The sequence below is a fragment of the Urtica dioica genome, chromosome 2 (assembly GCF_054948205.1).
Source record: "Urtica dioica subsp. dioica isolate 48M chromosome 2, U.dioica_male_clone48M_v1_H2, whole genome shotgun sequence".
NCBI classification, from domain to species: domain Eukaryota; kingdom Viridiplantae; phylum Streptophyta; class Magnoliopsida; order Rosales; family Urticaceae; genus Urtica; species Urtica dioica.
Window position 1 is genome coordinate 37,398,930 of NC_142757.1, and position 15,635 is coordinate 37,414,564.

Below are 15,635 nucleotides of genomic sequence, written 5' to 3' on the forward strand. Positions count from 1 at the left end.
CTTGGGTGGGAGGAATAAATGGGCTTTTTTTTTTATAATTTTGATTATGTTATAAAATATAACTTATATATTATTAATCAAACTATTATAAGTAATATATAATGGGAGACAAAGATGGATGTTATAGCTTGAGTGTATAAATAGCTAAAGAAAGATGAGAGTAAACAAGAGTAAATTTTTTTTTACCGGGGATAGATTTTAGAAAGTGAGAAGTATGCTTTTTATAAGCAATGTTACGTATGGTGAAGATGACAAGTGGTAAAAGTTATTTACAAGTGTAAATGGTAACTTGTAGGAGTATGATAACTTGTATGAGTATCCCATATCATTCGTAACACTCCCCCTTGGGATGCTCATCATGCTAACGTGTTTATGCTGCCTCGTAGCCTTACTAGGAAAAACCCAGTTGGATAAAAACTTTGGTAAAGAAAAAAGAGTACAACCACCTAAAGCTCCCCTTCATGCTGACATGTATGACATCTTCATAAGTTTTGTAGTTTACGCATCCCAATGTCATGGACATGTTTTCTGAACACTGAAGTGGGGAGAGCCTTTGTAAGGAGATCTGATGAGTTATCGCATGAACGAATATACTGGATATTGAGAACATTTTTCTTTTCTAACTCCTGAGCGAACTTTGGAGGGATATGCTTTGTTCTGTCACTTTTGACAAATCCTTCTTTCATTTGAGCGACACAAGCGGCATTGTCTTCAAAAAGCATGATTGGATCATCGATCGATGGAAGACCACTTGTGGCTCTGATATGTTGCGTCAGGGATCTTAACCACACGCACTCGCGACTTGCTTCATGCAATGCAATGATCTCAGCGTGATTTGATAATGTCACAATAAGTGTTTGTTCTAGGAACGCCAAGAAATTGCAGTCCCTCCACACGTGAACACATATCCAGTTTGATATCTCCCTTTATGTGGATCTGATAAATAACATGCACCTGCATAGCCAATCAAAACTGGTTTCGTATTGTTAGGGAAAAACAATCCTAAATCAATTGTTCTTTGGAGATAACGAAACAAGTGCTTGATACCGTTCCAGTGTCTTTTGTAGGAGCTGAGCTAAATCTTGCTAATAAATTAACATAAAAAGCTATGTCAGGTCGAGTACAATTAACAAGGTACATAAGAGCTCCAATTGCACTGAAATATGGTACTTCTGGACCTAGAATCTGTTCAGATTCTTCACATGGACGAAATGGGTATTTTTCCACATCAAGGGATCTAACGACCATTGGGGTACTTAATGGAGTTGATTTATCCATATTGAATTGCTTTATTATCTTCATTGTATAAGTTGATTGATGCACAAATATGCCACTTTGTATGTGCTCAATTTGCAAACCGAGACAATATTTTGTTTTCTCAAGGTCTTTCATTTCAAACTCTTTCTTTAAGTAAGAGATTACTTCAAGAATCTCTTCATTTGTCCCAATAATGTTCAAATCGTCAACGTAGACAACAATAACTACACATCCGGATGTTGTTTTCTTGATGAAGACGCAAGGACAAAGAGGGTTATTTACATATCCCTTTTGTAGTAGATATTCACTTAAGCGATTATACCACATACGTCCGGATTGCTTCAATCCATGTGATGATCTTTTTAATCTAATTGAATATCGCTCTCTTGGTTTTGAACTTGATGCTCCAGGAATTTTGAATCCTTCGGGGATTCTCATGTAAATTTTAGTATCAAGCGATCCATATAAATAGGCTGTAACAACATCCATGAGGTGCATATTTAGCTTCTCAGGAACCACTAGACTGATCAAGTATTTGAACGTAATTATGGAGAATAAGTTTCCTCAAAATCTATTCCATGCCTTTGAGAGCAAATCCTTGTGCAACAAGGCGAGCCTTGTATATGACAATCTCATTTTTCTCGTTTCTCTTTCGTACAAATACCCATTTGTATCCAACAGGCCTTATATCTTCAGGTATAAGTACAATAGCTCCGAAAACCTCATGCTTGTTAAGTGAGTCTAATTTAACCTGAATTGCATTTTTTCATTCAGCCCAATCGTGTATATTTTTACATTCAGTAACAGACCGTGGTTCAGGATCCTCATTTTCATCCATAACATCACATGCTAGATGATAAGAAAATGCATCATTGATGTCTTCATTTCGGTTCCATCTTATACCGGTATTGGCATAGTTAATCGAGATTTCTAGATTTCTCTCATTGTGTATTTCTTCAGGAATACTTTCCTCCATTTTGGGGTCATCCCTTTTCTCTGCTCCTTTTCTTTTCCGGGGATTTTTATCCTTGGAACCGAATGGTCTTCCACGCTTCAGGCGTGTTGTAACTTTATGAGTGACTTTACTTTCGAATTTCCTTTTTGGGATTTCAATTTGCGCAGGAGCATTTTCAGCTAGAATGTGTGATTTAGTCACTCTTTTTGTGTCTACAAATGCATCAGGAAGTTAATTTGCTATACCTTGCAAATGTACAATTCTTTGAACTTCTCCTTCACTGTCTTTTGTGTAAGGTTCAAGATGCAATAATGTTGGTACAAACCAAGTAATTTCCTTTTCTAGTTATTTTCGTTCTCCCCCTAATGTTGGAAAGTTTTCCTCATCAAAGTGACAATCAGCAAAACATGTTGTGAAAACATTACCAGTTTGAGGTTTAAGATATCTCACAATAGAGGAACTTTCAAAACCTGAATAAATTTCAAGTCTCCTCTGTGGCCCCATCTTTGTTCTTTGGGGTGGTGCAATGGGTACATAGATAACGCAACCAAAAATTCTTAGGTGAGATATATTAGGTTCTTGACCAAATATAATTTGTAGCGGGGAGAGCTTATGATATGCACTTGACCAAATGTAATTTGTAGCGGGTTTGGTCTGAATGCTTTACGAAATTTGATTTAAATTTTTATTATTATTCTTTTTTGAGGGGATGGGCATGACGGAAATCAAGGCATTTTGATTTAACTCTGTTTATGTATAAATATCTTGTCTACTTAGTTTGAAATTGAACTTTGTTTTGTTTTCCAATAAAGACACATGGATGTTTTCCTTTTCTTTTATCTAAAATTTGTCAACTACGGTGGTAAATCGGTCTCGGTCGTTCGATCCAAAGGCCGCTGAAGGGACCTTGGGTGGGAGGAATAAATGGGCTTTTTTATAATTTTGATTATGTTATACAATACAACTTATAGATTATTAAACAAACTATTATAAGTAATATCTAATGGGAGACAAAGGTGGATGTGATAGCTTGAGTGTATAAATAGCTAAAGAAAGATGAGAGGAAACAAGAGTGAATTTCTTCTATCGGGGATAGATTTTACAAAGTGAAAAGTATGCCTTTTATAGGCAATGTTACATATGGTGAAGATGACAAGTGGTAAAAATTATTTACAAGTGTAGAGGATAACTTGTAAGTGTATGATAACTTGTATGAGTATCCCATATCATTCATAACAGATTCTTATTTCTATTTGATTTTAATTTGTATTGTAATTTTCAAAGCTTTCTAATTTTATTTTATTTTTAAATTCATATCCCAAGATAATTACTATTCCACATATATAAGTCTAATTACTTTAGACCTGCTACTACATGTATCGAAAAAACGAACCACAACAACGAGTTATAAAATAATAAAATAAATAAAGTTGAAGAAAGGTAAAATATTGAAATAGTTTGTTCAAGATGTGTACATATTCTAAAAAAAAAAATTATTCTAATTATGTTCACATGTTTTATCTCTTGAATTCTAGCCACTTTTATTTTTGTGGATTATTTATATCTTAATCAATTAAATTAGGTTGCTATAAATAAGGGACCAAAATATAATTTGAACTTAAAAAATAAATAGAGCTTTCTTCTTTCTTTCGTTTTAGAAAAAAATATATTTGCTTTCTAAATGGAAGAATTTGTTGCAAGTAGGCAATCTTCTGACTTCTTTTAAAATTCTAGTCAAAATTTTATTTTATTTGCAAAATAGTCCTCCAAACCTAAATAAATTGAATTAACTAAAACTTTTAATTTAATTTACTTCAGTCAGAGTTTAGTTAATTGAATTAACTAAATAGTGAATTTAATTTACTTCGGATTGGTAAACTTTATTGCCCAAAGGCTACACAGCCTCATACAAAGTCAATGGCCTTTATTAGTTGGAAACATCAGAATCCACTTAATTTCAATGACATAAAAAAAATTTGAAATGAGGCCTTTCTTTGGAGGATGCCTTGGGTCGTTGCCCCACTCGCTCCACCCTTGGGCCAAGCCAGGTTGGATCACATTGATTTCATTTTTCCGTTCCTTTTGGTGATGACATTTCCTCCCCAATTCCCGGTTTTAGGAAATCGATACTAATTGTAGAAGAGTCTAATGGTTGGGTATGTGATAGAAATCGAGTGGTGCTCCATCTGAGAGGGACTTGTTGGGTGGTTTTAGATTGATTTTTTTTAGCTAAATTAATGATTATGTATTTGTTTGTTTGGTTCTTTGTTTAATAAACTTTATTTTATACACTCTAATTGTTTAGACTTTGCTATTACGTCCATAATTTTTTTTTATGATTTTCATGTCGTGAAAATGTTTTACTCATCGTTCGAGTTTTCACTTCGAGTGTTCGATTGGTTCTCGAATGTTTCGGTTAATCAACTGACTTCTAAGAGTTTTTTTTAGAGAACTTACGAGTTGCTTGGAATTTAATATGGTAACGTTCATCAAAACCCGATGTATGATCTTTTGTTGTCTTGAAATTTAATATGGTAACAATGTTGTCTTGGGGTCTCATCTGTCATTGTTAGAAGATGTATGATTCTGTTAGTGTTATTTTTTTAAAAAAATAGAAATGTTTCGAGCTAATGTTTATATAAAAAAAAAAACATTACAACAGATGCGGATCTTTTTTTTTTTAATTGAAAAATGCTATTAAATTTATCTTAAAAATTAATTGTTTAGTTTTATTATAATCATGAGCCACAATGACTCGTGGGCATCAGAGATTACTACTTTCATAGTGTTTGGAGGATACAAGGAGGTGACGAACTTGATCGAAATTGTGCGAGCTACTAGCCCATCATGTATTGCAAGACATTTATAGAGAACTGGTTGAACTCTATTTCAAATGGACCCCAAAAGACACATGCAACCATCCTCAAATAGTAATTAATAACGTTTTTGTGTCCCAAGTCATGGTCATTGTTCAGAAGGAAATGTCACCATTGAGAACTACCCATTTTAGATGTGCACATCTTCGTAACTAAGCTCCCTTACTTTGACAACGTTGGACTTCAACGTCTTTGTTGTTACATTAATTGGAGATTTAATATTGACAAATTACATAAAGAATCGTAGAATATAATTACAAATAGTATTGGGTCTCGTTACAATTATTTTTTGGAAATGTCGCAGCTTCTATTGTAAAACGTTTGTGTAACAGTTACGGCCCATTCATTTTTGGGTTGCTACTCCGATTTGAAGTAGGATTTCAACATGAATTAATTAAATAATTGGTTGGTGCTCCTAATCCATTTTCAAGAATCATTATGACCTACTTTTCTCCTTAAATAGGTCAAAACTACACCGTCTTCACTCACGTCTTCTAAGAAATTTATTCGAGAGATTAGAAAAGCTTAGAATGACATGTGTTCAAACTCTTGAGGTGTCTTTTACCTCTGTTTTGTTGTTTATATTCGGGTGATTGTATTAGAAGCACGCTGTTAGGTTTTTCCATAGACTTTTTTTTGGAAACACGTTTATAAGTGTCGAGAGAGATATTCTGCGGGAATCGAGAGGATCTAGAACTTAGGGTGAGCCTGTTGGAATAGATATAGGGTTAAGAAAAGTTTAATTGCTTCTAGCAAGCGGCGGAGTATATAAAATTTCTTTAAAACACGTAAAAAGTTTTTACAACCTAGACAAAGTGCATGAACATATAATTTAAAATTTGAAAACTACATTTAGTTTTTACTCGGTACCAACCTTGAATGGAGCTTGAACGTTGAGAAGCCTTAGGAAGGTTGAAACGTTCGTCTCCCCACGCAGCTCGCCTCTCCCACTAATCTTCTTGAACCTATTGAGTAACCACGAAAATTTCTACCACTAGAGTCTTTGAGTGTGGTTAGGATTTAGTGTGTGGGCACTTTTAAACACGATGACTGAAGAACAAGTCTTGGAGCCAAAGAGCTAAAACAAATGCTAGGTCTAATGAGGACCTAGGTGCCAAAACAAAAGAACAAGAAGGGTTAGAGAGAGAGAAAGAGATAGAGAGAGAGAGAGAGAGAGAGAGAGGCGGCCAAACAATCTTGAGAGAGAAGCTCTCAATCTCAAAATTGTGTGTTGTGAGTTGTGAATGAGGTGGGGTATTTATAGGAGGAGGATTACCTTCAAAAGGTAGTTTCCTCTTTTCTATAGAATATCATATATTCATAAGCAAATATTTGCTTTCCTTTTCCTCATGTCACACGTCCAAGATGGCTTCTAGAAGGCCTTGGATTTGTTTCCTCATTTGTCCTGCCTCTCTCCTTGTCGCCCATGTCATTTCCTTGTGGAGGAAATTTGTTTCCTATTTTTCTTTTGGCAAGCATCTTCATACATCAATAGACAAAATAATTCTCTTTTTCCTTTGTTTGGACGGTTTATAGGCTTCTAGAAGGAGCTTCTAGATGTTTCTTCATTTCTTCATGACAAGATAAGAAAAGCCCATTAAGAATTTTCAAATAAAATTCCATGAAATGAAATTAGTCCTCAAGGCCCAATTACTCTAATATGGCCGTGTGACACATTTCATTGTCATCATATGACAATGTCAAAAAACTTATTTATTGACATTCATACCATCCCATGTCCAAAAGGACAAAATTACCCTTTAGACAATTTTCGTAAAACTTGTCTAGTTCTTGTTTTGACTTAGCTTCTTGTTTAATTAATCCTACTCTAATGACTTGTTGTAGTGACCTCATGGATCCAAATGAACAAAGCTTGAGCTAGCATACTTGGACTCAAAAGTTCACAAACCTTTTCGAAGTTCTAGCTTAATGTCATCTGAATCCACTAAAGAGTTGACGCTGAAATCTCTCGGTTCAAATGAATATATATGCTACTCAAGAATTCTACTTAATTGTAATGAGTGGATCTATTGAATATTATCTATGTTTACCCTTCATGAATATCATCAACTAGATGGGGATTTACAAAATTACCATTTTACCCTTCTAGCTGTTATTTCCTCAACTCCTTTGTCGCTTGTGAATAAGTTAGAAACAATGTATTGACGAGGAGCTAACAAGTCACACTGTTTGATCTAAAAGAGTCATGACTCAATTTGGACACTGGCCAGTTCATTTATTCACATTCCAAGGAACAAAGCATGAGGTGATATACATTGCATTTCAGCAATCTCTTACATGAATTCCATATTTATGAGATCTTCACAAAGTTACTCATGACATCTTCATTACTTAGTACTTAACCAAAAAGTCTTGTCTATATCACATAGTGAACCTAGAACTCTGACTTTCTCAAATGAGAATACGTAAGCTATAAAATGACATGTCTCATTTCAGGATTGAGGTAAGCACGATGCAATTCATATGTAGTGACTTCGAGACATAAGAGGTTAAATGGTTTGTTCTTATTCTGCCTCTAGAAGTGCACTGGTCAATTTAGTACCTTCAGAAGATACCTAGAAGAACTATAGAGTCTCCAACTCTCAATGTCCCATAACCAGACATCATAGATTCTCCTAACAATCATACTGGGATCAATAGCCCTTTAACCCTTATATTGCGAATATATTGTTTTAAGCAAACCATGAAGAGTTTGTTCATGCAAATCTATATTTGACTCTTCATTTGTTGTTAGGTTTGTTTAAGGACTAAATACTATAGTTTATCATAAAGCTTCAAACATACAAGGAAGAATGAATGAACGTTTCAACTTTTATTAATAATTCAGCAGTTACAAGCAAGAGTCTTCGTGAGACTTTATTACATCAAATGTACATATATAAACACTACTACTCTTCTTGTAGGCACCATTGACAACAAACTCCCACTTAACTCAAAGAAGATGTGAGTAGTCCTTTATGCCTAATCCCTCCCGATGATGGTCGAAGACCTTGTTGGATAGGGCCTTGGTGAATGGATCTGCCAGGTTGTCCATCGTATAGATCTTTTTCACCACCACGTCTCCATGCTGCACGATCTCTCGAATCAAATGGTATTTCATCTCAATATGCTTAGAGCGCTTATGGCTTCGAGGTTCGTTTGAGTTAGCGACAGCCCCACTATTATCACAATAAAGGGTCATGGGCTCGTGGACGTTTGGAACGACTTCCAAATACTTAAGAAATTTTCTAAGCCATACAGCCTCTTTGGATGCTTCACAAGCAGCCACATATTCTGCTTCCATTGTGGAGTCAGCCACCATTAAGGATGAACACAGATCCTGAAGTGGATTTCTTAGAATCCTTATCCACTTGAAAATCGGAGTCGGTATATCCCGTCATAGTCAGGTCAGTACCTGAATATGTAAGCATCAAGTTCCTAGTTCTTCGAAGATACTTAAGAACATGCTTAATAGCAATCCAGTGCTCGGGTCCAGGGTTGGATTAAAAACAGCTAACTAAGCAGACTGCGAAGCAGATATCTGGTCTAGTACAAAGCATAGCATACATGAGACTTCCCACGGTTGAGGCGTAAGGAATTTTTCTCATGTCCTCAATCTCTTGTGCAGTATTGGGAGACTGGTCCTTAGAGAGTGAGACTCCATGCCTAAAGGGTGTTTGGCCCTTCTTGGAGTCTTGCATCGAGAAGCGATCCATCACCTTATCAATAAAAGATGCTTGAGAAAGCGACAAAGTCCGGTTCTTCCCATCTCAAAAGATTTGGATCCCCAGAATGTATGCGGCTTCTCTAGATCTTTCATATCGAATTGCTTTGCTAGCCAGATCTTAACCTTAGATAATTTACCCACATCATTGCGTATGAGTAAAATATCATCGACATATAATACCTGAAACAAAACTTTCCCTTCGTGCATGGCTCATCTATTGACTGCTCAAAGCCGAAGCTCTTTACAGTCTCATCGAATCTAATATTCCACGACCTAGATGCTTGCTTTAATCCATAAATGGACTTAAGCAACTCACAAACCTTGGTCTCTTGACCTTCTTCTACGAAACAGTCTGGTTGAGCCATATAAATGCGCTTGTCAAGATTGCCATTCAGGAAGGCAGTCTTGACATCCATTTGCCAAATCTCATAATCGAGAGCTGCAGCTATGAATAGAAGTATGCGGATGTATTTAAGCATCGTGATTGATGAGAAGGTTTCTTCATAGTCAATCCCTTCCTTTTGGATATAACCCTTAGCCACTAGTCGTGCTTTGAACGTCTCGACGTTCTCATCCGGACCCATTTTCTTCTTGTATATCCACTAACACCCTACAGGTTTAATCCCTTCGAGAAGGTCTACAAGTTTCCAGACTTTGTTGACATACATGAGTGCATTTCAACTTTCGTGGCGTCAAGCCAAAGGTTTGATTTTGAACCAGCCATTGCATGGCTGTAGGAAACAGGGTCATCCATGTCAGAGACGGCTACAAGAGTATCCCCGTAAGACATGTACCTGTCAGGTTTTTGATAAACCCTCCCACTACGTCGAAATACTACTTGATAAGGTTCTGATGAGTTAGGTTGTGTTTCAGTTGGGGTAAGAACAGTTCTTACATATGAGGTAGAAGCTTCCTCACCCAAATTTTCTTCAAGCACAATTTTGCTTCTAGGTTTTACATCTTTCATAAATTCCTCCTCAAGGAAACGAGCGTTCGTGCTAACGAAAGTCTTGTCGTCCTCGGGACTATAGAATGTGAAATCTCTAGTTTCCTTCGGATATCCAACAAACAGACACAATTCTGACCTACTAGCCAACTTGCTAGTCTTTTGCCTTAGCACATGTGCAGGGAACCCCAAATTCAGATTTTGGCCTAGATTTACTTTACGGCCAGTCCATCGTTCATGAGGAGTACAAGGGACCGTTTTAGACGGAACTTGGTTCAGAATGTAAGCTGCTGTTTCGAGGGCATATCCCCAAAAAGAAAGAGGGAGTGATGAGTAACTCATCATTGATCTAACCATCTCCATTAGAGTTCGGTTTCTTCTCTCTGACACTCCATTTTGTTGAGGTGTGGCAAGTGCTGTAAGCTTAGGAGCGATACCTTCTTCTTTAACAAAGTCATCGAACTCTCCAGACATATACTCACCACCTCGATCGAATGAAAGGGTTTTGATTTGTTTGCTAGTTTGCTTTTCCACTAAAGCCTGGAAGACCTTAAATACGTCAAAGGTCTCTGATTTGTGTTTGAGAAAATAGACAAAACCGTATCTTGAGTAATCATCGGTGAAGGTAACGAAGTATTTGTATCCTCCCCGTGCATGTGTACTGAGTGGACCACATACATCAGAATGTACAAGTTTCAGCAACTCAGTGGCTCTTCAACCCTTAGCTGAGAAAGGTCGCTTAGTAATTTTTCCTTCTATACAAGATTCACAAGTAGGTAATAAACCTATTGCAGAGGCTTGGAGTGGACCGTCCCTCACAAGTCTCTTAATCCTGTCTAGACTAATATGACCAAGTCTTAAGTGACAAAGATATGTTGATTTTATTAGATTGGAGGAATCAAAAAGTTTGATCCTCTTTGGCTCCCTAACTAGATCATTATCTATTTTAGTGTCTAAAAGAGAAGGTTGCATGGGATAAATGTAAAGGAGAGCATTCTTCATACATACATCAATGACAAAAGAATTTGAAAGAGAAATACGAATTCCATTCTTTATAAACAATAATCTTGCTCAAAAAGTCGAGCAACAAATATTAAGTTTTTCCCGAAGGAAGGAACAAAATAAACATTATTTAAATTTAAAGTTATGTCTTCAAAAGACAGCGTCACAGATCCCACAGCCTACCCCGACATCGAGCTCTCATCATCCCATCTGAAGGAGAAGTCACCTTCCTCTAAACTTTTGCTTTTCCTGAAACCAGTCAAGGAGCAACAAATATGATTAGTAGCAGCGGAGTCAAAATCCACGTTGATACATTATCAGCTACTAAGCATGCTTCGGTAATAAGTACAATACCTTTATCCTTAGTTTTGAGGTAGGCATGATAGTTCATGCGCCAACGTCCAGGTTCATTGCAGTGGTGGCACTTGTCGTTAGACTTGTCCACCTTATGAACCCGGCGCTTCTTCTTCTTTTGAACCTTAGGTTGGTTCTTCTTCTCGGCCTTGCGAGGTCTCTTCTTAGATCCAGAGGTGGAGGTAGTACACTAGGACAAAAAACGTTATCCGGTGCGACGAATGTCGCACCCAAAGCTTAAAATGTCGCACCTAAAAATTTATTAGGTGCGACATTAGGTGCGACAGCGTCGCACCGGATAACCCGTCGCAGAAGGTATTCGGTGCGACATGTCGCACCGAATAAGTACACCTTTAGGTGCGACACTTTCAGGTGCGACATGTCGCACCTAATGCCATTCCCGCCATATTATTCGGTGCGACATTGTCGCACAGAATATGGTGTTTAAATTAAAAAAAAATACAAAATTAAAAAACTAAATCAAAATTCATTTAAAATTAAATAAAAATTAATTAACAAAATTCTAAATTAATTAGAAATAATATTCTGAAAATAGAATTCTTAATTAAAAATACAAATTCTTTCCAAAAAAAGCGAAAAAATGAATTCCTAATTTTTTTTCCTATAAAACTTATCGATAGTAGAATTCCCTCTACCGAATAAGTTGCCAGAACATACTAAATACTAAACCAAGCCTCTGTGGCTCGGTCGCAATAAATTTTCAATAATTACATTAAATGTAACATGTTACTAATCATTTTAAAATATATTAGTAATTAATCTAACTACATATGATACTAATTAACTAGTTAACAGACGAATATCCATTTCAATATTCGAATTCAACTTTCTAATTTCAACATATAACAATTTAACTCAACATTCCAATTTCAACATTTATTCATTTTAATTTCAACCATTTAACTCAATATTCTAATTTAAACATATATCCATTTCAAATTCAATTTCAATACTAATTAATTAATTAACTAAACATATTACTATTTTCATATATATTACTAATTAATTTCAATCCATTTCAAAATTACTAATTAACTAAACATTTATCCACTTCAAACACATAATTTCAATCCATTTCTAATCTAACATATTACTATTTTCATATATATTACTAATTAATTTTAATCCATTTCAAAATTACTAATTAACTAAACATTTATCCATTTCAAACACATAATTTCAATCCATTTCTAATCTAACCTTTTCCGAGGCGACGACGAGGCGACGAGCTAAACGCGAGGCCGGGGCTGAGCCAAGAGAGGGACGGGGGCTATTTGGGCTGCAGCGGGTGGGCCGAGGGCTGTTAGGGTGGCAGCAGGTACGGGGGGAGGACCGGGCTGAGTCGAGGGATGGTCACGGGCGGCGGGGGACGACCGGGCTGAGCCGAGGTGGTCACGGGCGGCGGGGGACGACCTGCAGGTCGGAGAAAGACAAAAATAAGAGAGAGAGAGAGAGAGAGAGAGAGAGAGAGAGAGAGACGTACGTCATGGTGCCGGGGAGGTCACGGCGGCAGAGAGGCGCACGGGCGGCGGGGAGGTCACGGGCGGCGGGGGACGACCGGGCTGAGCCGAGGTGGTCACGGGCGGCGCGGGGGACGACCTGCAAGTCGGAGAGACAGAGAATAAGAGAGAGAGATAGATAGATAGAGAGAGAGAGAGACGTACCTTGGAGGAGGACGACGAATGGGTCACGGTGGCGGGGAGGTCACGGCGGCGGGGGAGGTCACGGCGGAGGAAGAAGAACGAGCATCGGAGAGAGAGAGAGAGGCGGTTTGGGAGAGGAAGAAGACGCTCGGGTATTTAAAATACCCTAAAACTATTAGGTGTGACACTATCGCACCTAATAGTCATAAGTGTCGCACCTAATATGACTATTAGGTGCGACAATGTCGCACCTAATGTGAAATTCCAGAACCAAAAATATTCGGGGGGAATTTTTGACCGTTTTAAATTTTTAAACCCATTAGGTGCGACAAATGTCGCATCTAATGGTATTAGGTGCGACAAATGTCGCACCCAATAGTATCAGGTGCGACATTATCATATTGGGTGCGACAAAGTCGCACCGGATAGCACTAATCATCAGCGAAATTTTTAGTCGCTTGGAGGATTATCTGGTGCGACATGTCGCTCCTAATATGTGCTTAGGTGCGACATTTAGGTGCGACATGTCGCACCTAATACCCTTCCGCACCTAATATGTTAATTTGTAGTAGTGGTAGCATGTACCCCTCCTTGAGTCCTCTTTTTATTAGTGAGACCCTCAGCATTGTGAAGCTCCTTCATAAGTTCGGTAATAGTGTACTCTAGCTTGTTCATGCAGTAGTTCAGCTTGAAGGTATCAAAAGATTCAGGGAGAGTTTCCAAGATCATATCTATTTTGGTCTCCCCATTGAAAAGCGCGTTCTAAACGTGTTTGTTAATACTCTAGACGACAAAACGAGTCTAGTTTAAGAGCGTTCTGATAGTGTTTTGGAGTTTTTCTTATATTTTCAGAGTTCAGGACTTCATGGCGGCATTTGGAACATACGAGGAGGATGGGGCATTCTCAAGGACCGCAGAACATTTTTCGGATCACAATTCCGACACCCGGAGCTCCAGATAGGTGGTTAAGTTAACCACCCTCATTTGGGTGCTGCACAGACTTCACAGAGTCTTGTGTGTTTTTCAGTGCGACTCCTGTGAGGCGCATACCTGCCCAGATTTGTCACGTGCGGCGCACCCCCCCCCCCCCCCCCCCCGAGGACATCAAATTCGACTTGTGGTTTTAAATGTAGTTTGAGCCGTTGGATCTCATCCGACGGCCCATATGAGCTCCGAAAAACCTAGGATACTTATAAAAACACTTCTGTGTATTCATAAACATCATATTTTGATTAGTTTTTCTAGTTTTGGCTTTATTATTTTCAGTGAAAAAGCTCGGGAGAGATGAAGCGTTCGGAGAAGATCATCATCACCACCGTCACGTTTCCATCATTCACAGTTTTTATCTCTATTCTCTGAATCTTTTGAACTCCCGTTGTTATAACTTAATTTAAATATCTTATTCATTATCATGAGTTCTCTATATTCACCTTCTTTGGTTATTCTCTGTTCAATCATGCACTAAATTCTTTAAGAGCCATGGTGAAGCAAGTTAGGATTATGGTTATGGATTCATGCATGCTTATTGATTAATGTTCATATGCTCTATCATGTTTGTTTATTTTAATTTTGTGTGTAATGCTTGAATTCGATTAGCTACCGTGTTCATGATATTAGGATTGCTTGATGCTCGGAAGAGATTAGGTTAGTCGTGCACAAGGATTAAATTACCGGGATACATTCCTAGGCTAGACATAGCTAGGCTGTTTCGGAGTAGTGTGAACATTCTTGTTTTTAATGCTAACCGTTGTTATTAGGGGTTGAGATCAAGAGAAGATAGCTCGGCATAGGTTTAGATTCTTAGATGTTCGAGAGAAATCTTAGATTACCATTATCGTGAGCGTGATTAGCAAACATAAGAGTGTGTGTTTTGTGCTTAATTTCCGAATCCAAACCATAGGAATAACTTGTGAAGCCATAGTTCTTGCTTTCTCATTATCGTAATCTATCGTATTTTAATTGCTTTTAATTTTCATTCGTTTTAATAACCATCACAATCATCAAATCATCGGGTTCAATTCGTGCTAGTAATCTTGTCAATTTGATTAAACATTTTCTTCATGGGATCGACTCGTACTTACAAACTTCACTACTTGAGCGACTACGTGCACTTGCGTACGGAAAAATCGCAACAAGTTTTTGGCACTGTTGCCGGGGATTTTTGTTTTAATTAAGATTAGATCAAACAAGTTTACTATTTGAACTTCTTTTATCTCTCTTGTATTCATCTATTTTCGTGTTCTCTTTTGCTTTTGTGAAGGTGCATGCGAAAGGACGGTGAATCGAATCTTCTCCCGATCGACCCTTAAATCGAGAAAACCTGCAAAAAGAATTGACGAGAAAAGAAGACGCAATCAACGATGGCAGAACCTGGACCCGAACGACCACTCATGGAATATGTGTAACCCACGGTCCAAGGGTATCGCTCGGTGATCAAGAATCCATCGGTTGAAGGGAATCGAAGCTTCGAGATCAACTTGGGGATGATTAACATGGTTCAATAGAATCAATTCTCGGGAGCACCCAATGAAGATCCGAATGAGCACATCGTAAACTTCAATGAATTATGTGATACTTTCCAAATCCATAATATCAGTATTGTTGCCATTCATCTTCGATTGTTCCCTTTCTCTCTACGCGACCGAGCAAAGTCTTGGCTTAAGTCGCTACCCGCCGGCTCCATTGAATCATGGGAAGATCTCTGCAATGTCTTCTTTGCCAAGTTCTTCCCGTTCGAGAAGACAACCCGACTACAAAATGAGATCCATAGTTTCAGTCAATGGGAAGGCGAATCTCTACATGAAGCTTGGGCTCGCTTCAAGGAGATGTTGAGGAAGTGCCCACATCATGGAGT

The 15,635-nt window shown here is 37.8% G+C and overlaps 1 non-coding gene across 1 annotated transcript; it reads right to left on the bottom strand.

The window, feature by feature from the left end:
- Positions 1–15,530: 15,530 nt before the first annotated feature.
- On the bottom strand, positions 15,531–15,635 carry LOC149404593 (small nucleolar RNA R71). The gene has a single exon (XR_016295680.1). It is a non-coding gene; the product is annotated as a small nucleolar RNA R71 (small nucleolar RNA).